Source organism: Phaseolus vulgaris, chromosome 4, assembly GCF_000499845.2.
Source record: "Phaseolus vulgaris cultivar G19833 chromosome 4, P. vulgaris v2.0, whole genome shotgun sequence".
In the NCBI taxonomy this organism is placed as follows: Eukaryota; Viridiplantae; Streptophyta; class Magnoliopsida; order Fabales; family Fabaceae; genus Phaseolus; species Phaseolus vulgaris.
In genome coordinates, this window is record NC_023756.2 from 24,821,982 (window position 1) to 24,827,659 (window position 5,678).

A 5,678-nucleotide genomic window follows, 5' to 3' on the forward strand; every position below is an offset into this window, starting at 1 on the left:
TTCATTAAGCTAAAGGAGTACCTGGCGACGCCACCGGTCCTCTGCAAACCGGTAATGGGCGTGCCCCTCCGGTTGTATTTTACTGTAATGGAGCGGGTCATCAGTTCTGTGTTAGTCCAAGAGCAGGACCAGAGTCAGAAGCCCATCTATTTTGTAAGCAAGGCATTACAAGGTGCTGAGACGAGATACCAAGCGCTGGAGAAGGCAGCGCTAGCGGTAGTATTTTCTGCCAGGAGGCTCCGTCATTACTTCCACAGCTTCACGGTGGTGGTGATGACGAACCTCCCTATACAGAAGGTGCTGCAGAAGCCTGATGTGGCCAGGAGAATGGTACGCTGGGCGGTGGAACTGTCAGAATTCGACATCCGGTATCAGCCTAGAGGATCCATCAAAGGGCAGGTATACGCGGATTTTATAGCGGAACTTTCGCCCGGAGGTGAGCAGGAGGTGGAAGTGGGCTCGCAGTGGCTGCTCTCGGTTGATGGCTCTTCCAACCAACAGGGGAGCGGTGCGGGAATAGTCTTGGAGGGACCCAACGACGTGCTGATTGAGCAGCCCCTACGCTTCGCCTTCAAGGCAAGTAACAATCAGGCAGAATATGAAGCCCTGATAGCAGGAATGCTCCTGGCCAAGGAGATGGGCGCACAGAACCTCCTGGCGAAGAGCGACTCTCAGCTGATTACGGGGCAGGTGTCGGGTGAGTTCCAGGCGAAGGACCCACAGATGGCGGCGTATCTGAAATACGTCCAGTTGTTGAAGGGAGCATTCAACGCTCTTGGGCTGATACATGTCCCGAGGGAGCAGAATGTCAGAGCTGACCTGCTTGCAAAGCTGGCCAGCTCAGGCAAGGGGGGTAGACAGAGGACAGTGATCCAAGAGACTCTCAAAGCTCCGCGTAAATTCGTGGAAGACAACAGGGTGGATGTCCTCCAGATTCATACATCAAGGGGAAGGCCGAGGAGTCATTGCTCTTTGACCCAAGATACGCAGAGGGCGCCCCGCATCAGCACATATGCGGATGCGCCCGAGGGAGAGCAAATGTAGGTATGCGTTTTGGCCAAGGGAGACACCTGGATGACGCCCTACAAGCGATACCTGGCGGATGGGGCTCTCCCAGTGGAGCCTGAAGAGGGTAAAAAGGTCAAAAGAAATGCCGCAAGATATACTTTGGTGGATAGGGTGCTGTTCAGGCACGGTTTCACTCACCCTATCCTGACATGCGTCAGTGGCGACGAGTGCACCAGGATAATGGCGGAGCTACACGAAGGCATCTGCGGAAGCCACGTTGGGGGAAGATCCCTAGCCTCCAAGGTAATACGCGCAGGTTTCTTCTGGCCAACAGTGAAAAAGGATTGCGCACGACACGCCCAGCGGTGCAGGCAATGCCAAAAGCACGCCGACTGGCACAAGGCGCCGCCAGAAGAATTGCGGTCCATATACAGCCCGTGGCCTTTCCATACATGGGAAATCGACATCCTGGGCCCGTTCCCACTGGCAATCAGGCAGATGAAGTATTTGATCGTTGCCATCGAGTACTTCACCAAGTGGATAGAGGCAGAGCCCGTAGCACAGATCAATACGCACAAAGTACAGCATTTTGTGCGGAAGAACATTGTGTGCCGCTTTGGCGTACCTAGGCGCCTGATATCCGATAACGGGACCCAGTTTGCCAGTCAGCAGCTGAGAAATCTGTGCGCTGAGGTAGGAATCAAACAAGTGTTCGCATCGGTTGAACACCCCCAGACCAATGGACAAGTGGAGTCGGCAAACAGAGTTCTGCTAAGGGGGTTAAAAAGACGGTTAGAGAAAGCCAAAGGGGCGTGGGCGGAAGAGGTACCAAGGATCGTATGGGCATATCACACCACGCCCCAATCCTCTACTATGGAGACGCCTTTCAGTTTGGTGTACGGGTCGGACGCGATGATTCCGGTAGAAATACATGAGAGCTCACCACGTTTTCAAAACTTTGTGGTGGAGGAATCCAATGAAGAAAGGCGGGTAAACCTGGATCTACTAGATGAGGCCAGAGAAGAAGCCAGAATCAAAGCGGAAGCAGTGAAGAGAAAAGTAGAGCGACAATACAGCTCTAAGGTAAAGCCGCTGCAGTTTCAGATTGGCGACCTGGTTATGAGAAAGGCTCACCCATACGAGTTGGAGAATAAACTGTCTCCTAAGTGGACTGGACCCTTCAGAATTACTGAGGCTAAGGGCAACGGTTCATACAACCTAGAGACCTTGGAGGGGGTCCCATCCCACGCAGTTGGAATGCAGCTGTACCGCCCTGGTAGTCGGAAGTGATGACGTGGCACCAAGCTACAGTATAGGCGTGTTGACAAGACGCCAGGTTGGCAGAAGGGAAGGAAGTCGGGGGATTCGTGAAGTCGCCAGTTATTAAGTTGGCGTGCTCCGATCTCCAGCACACCAGAACCGGCGGTCACCGGGTTAAAGATGAAGTCGCCAGATGTAAACTCAGGCGACCGGATGATTCGAGATCGCCGAAACAAGGACATCGCCGAAGATGAAGGTGATGCAGATTATGAAGGCGGCCGGCGAGACCACAGGGAAGGTGTACGAAGGCTCCCTAACTCGCCAATCCCAGTAGAGATCGCGCTCCAAGTTAGCTATGCTGATGAGAATCAAATAAAGGAGGCTTTTATTAATGGAGGAAGAGGACATCCACCCTCACATTTGAAGTTCTTCCTTCTAGTCTTCTCAAAATTAAAAGAAGAAATAAAATAAAGATGAGGCCCAAGCCCAAAGCCCAAGCCCAAGCCCAAGAAGGCCAAAGCCCAAAGAGCCCAAGTCCATCCCATGAGGGGCAAGGCCAAGCTTTGAAATACTCTTGTATAGTTTTAGGAGGTTTGGTTATTAAATAAAGGTGTGTGAAAATGTAAAATAAAGTCACATTGTCCATGTGACTTAGGAGAGTGGTGTAGGTGTAGTTTTTGGGAGGTGTCATAGTAGAAAAAGGTCACACCTCCCATGTGACTTGTTTTTGGTGGGAATTTCAAATGAGTTTATTTGAAATTTCCCACCTATTTTTCAGCACCTTAGGCTATAAATAGAGGTGCTTCCTTTGTAAAATTCAGATTTGAATTCATCTAAAGAAACTATACTCAAAATTGGAGTGAGCATTTGGAGAGCTTTTGAGCTTCTACTCTAGTCTTATCTTGAAGGACCATGGTTTCCTCAAGTGGCGGCTTCCACACTCATCTAGGAGCATCCATACTTCTAGTGGCGTGATCATCCAACCTATCTTCCATCTTCATGAGCATTCTCTTCTCCTTCCTTTCTTCTCTTTCAATTACTCTTGTTGTCTTGTGTTCTTGAGCATTTTTTGGTTCGGCTGTCCTTAATTTTCCAGCACCTATGTTTTGGTTTTCTAAATTCTGTTCGGTACATTTGTTTGTGTTTTAATTCTGTTCGGTCTTCTCTTTTATAATTCCTTTGTTGATTCAATTTGACAATATTTGGTTCATCCAAATGAGTTTGGGAATTGGTACTTGTTTTGGTGAGTTCTTGACTTAGAACCATGATCCAACTTCTAAGAAAGTGCCTCTTTATTTTCCAGCTCAAGGTGATTCCTCAAAGTGTCAAGAATCTTGTTCTATGTGGCTATTGGAATCACATCATATGCACTGGGCAGTACCATGCATAAGTAACTTAGCCAAAAGAGAGTCAGAAGCAGCGCCCAAGTCAAGGAGGCTCCAGATGATGGCACGTGGACGGTTGGATGCGAGCCACGTGTCCAGATGCGTAACTGCCAGGAGAGAGAAAATGACCAGGTATAAAAGGGTTTCCCAACGAACTTCTGAGGTACGCACGTTCAGATTGTATTCTTTACGCTTGCGAGTTCTTGATCATACTGTGAGAGAGAACATTGCACGGTTCCTTGATTGCGCCGCTCTGTTCTTTTACAGGTTCTTGAGGTGGATCGAGGTGGATCGTGACGAAGGACGGAGGTTGAAGCGGGGCACACGTCGATCCAAGTTTCACGAGGCAAGTTCCAACGTTCTGGTCAACAGGCAGGATCATCAGGCGCCCACCGTGGGGCCGTGTAAAACTTGTTCCCATCCGCAGCGTGAGTTCTTGGAGGTTTTTGTAGTTTTCTGTGTGGTTGTGTGCTGGTGCAACCGTTGTTCGCTGTTCATCTAGTTTTGTTCGGTGTTTTCACGTTTTCCACCGTTCGTTTGAGGTTTTGTTCGGTGAGATTTGAGTTCTTTGGCTTGTTTGGTTTTCCGTGGAAGAAGCGGTGGTTTTTGGTGGAGTTGCAGGTTTCTGTGGAGGTTTTCTGTGTTCTTGAGTTTCTTGCGAAGTTTTGCGAGGTTTTGACCGATTGATCGCTGAATCGATCGTAACTGAAGTAAGTGTTGTTTGCTGCATTCTGTGATTCGTCAAGTTTCATGAGAAAAATGAGAAGCAACCGTTCAAGTCCAGTTGCGCCCGTTGCTGCTGAAGGCGCCGCCGCCATGACCATGGCGCAGATGGTAGAGATCATGCGCTCGTTGCAGGCAACTGTGGAAGCCTCGCGCATAGAACAGGCGAGAATGCATGAGGACCTGGCCGCCTCTCGGGCCAGGAATGATGAGCTTAGCAAGGTGACTGAAGAGCTGCGTCAAGCTCTTCAGGAGCAGCGAGGGCGTCCTATCGCTGAAGAGGTCGCGTCGTCAACGCCGCCTCGTGTTTTTCCTATGCCTTTCGCTCAGGCGATTACTGACACGCCTATTCCTGCGAGTGTGGTACCTGTTAAGGCTGTTTTCACTGGCGTGGAGGATCCTGAGGCTCATCTCACCACGTTCCATACGCAGATGATGCTGTCAGGAGGGTCAGACGCCGTGTACTGCAAGATGTTTGTGAGCACACTCCAGGGAACGGCGCTGGAATGGTTTGTGAGCCTGCCTACAGGTCACATAACCAACTTCCAGCAGTTTTCAAAGATTTTCGTCGAGCAGTACATCGTGAATAAGGCACCGCCTAGGGTGTCTTACGATTTGTTTGATATAAGGCAATATCAGGGAGAGTCCCTCAGGGACTACTTGAATCGCTTTGGGGCGCAAATGGTCAGATCGCCTGCCAAAGATGAAGAAATGCTGGTCTATGCATTTAAGAAGGGCGTGCTGCCGGGACCATTCTGCGAGGCATTGATCAGGGCTCACCCCGCCACGTTTGCTGAGGTTAGGCGACTTGCGGTGGCCCACATCGCCGACGAGAGTGAAGTCGTCGAGAAGAGAGGAAGCGTGGCTCCCGCTAGGCCACGCGCCCAGACGAGGATCCAGCCACAAAGGGTGCTGGAGACAGCGGCGGCCAGAAGGGATCAGAGGACTCGCCATCCTTATGATCCAAGGAAGAACAAGGGTAGGGGCCAAGGACGCCCGCAACCAGCACGCCGAGAATACAATCGCCCGCCTAAGCACAAGTTCGTCATGGGATTGGCGGACCTGATCGCCATTCCCAATATATCTGCTAGGTTGAAAGCGCCAGAGAAGGTGGGCGACAAGGTGCTGGGGCCAAAGCCAGACGCCTGGTGTGAGTTTCACCAGGGCTTTGGCCATACCGTGGATTCGTGCTTGGCTTTAGGATACCAGATCGACGATCTGGTTAAGAGCGGGTTCCTAAATGACTATTTGCTGGATAGAAGGACGGGGGGCGCGACGAGCTCCCAGCCAGCGGGTGGAGAA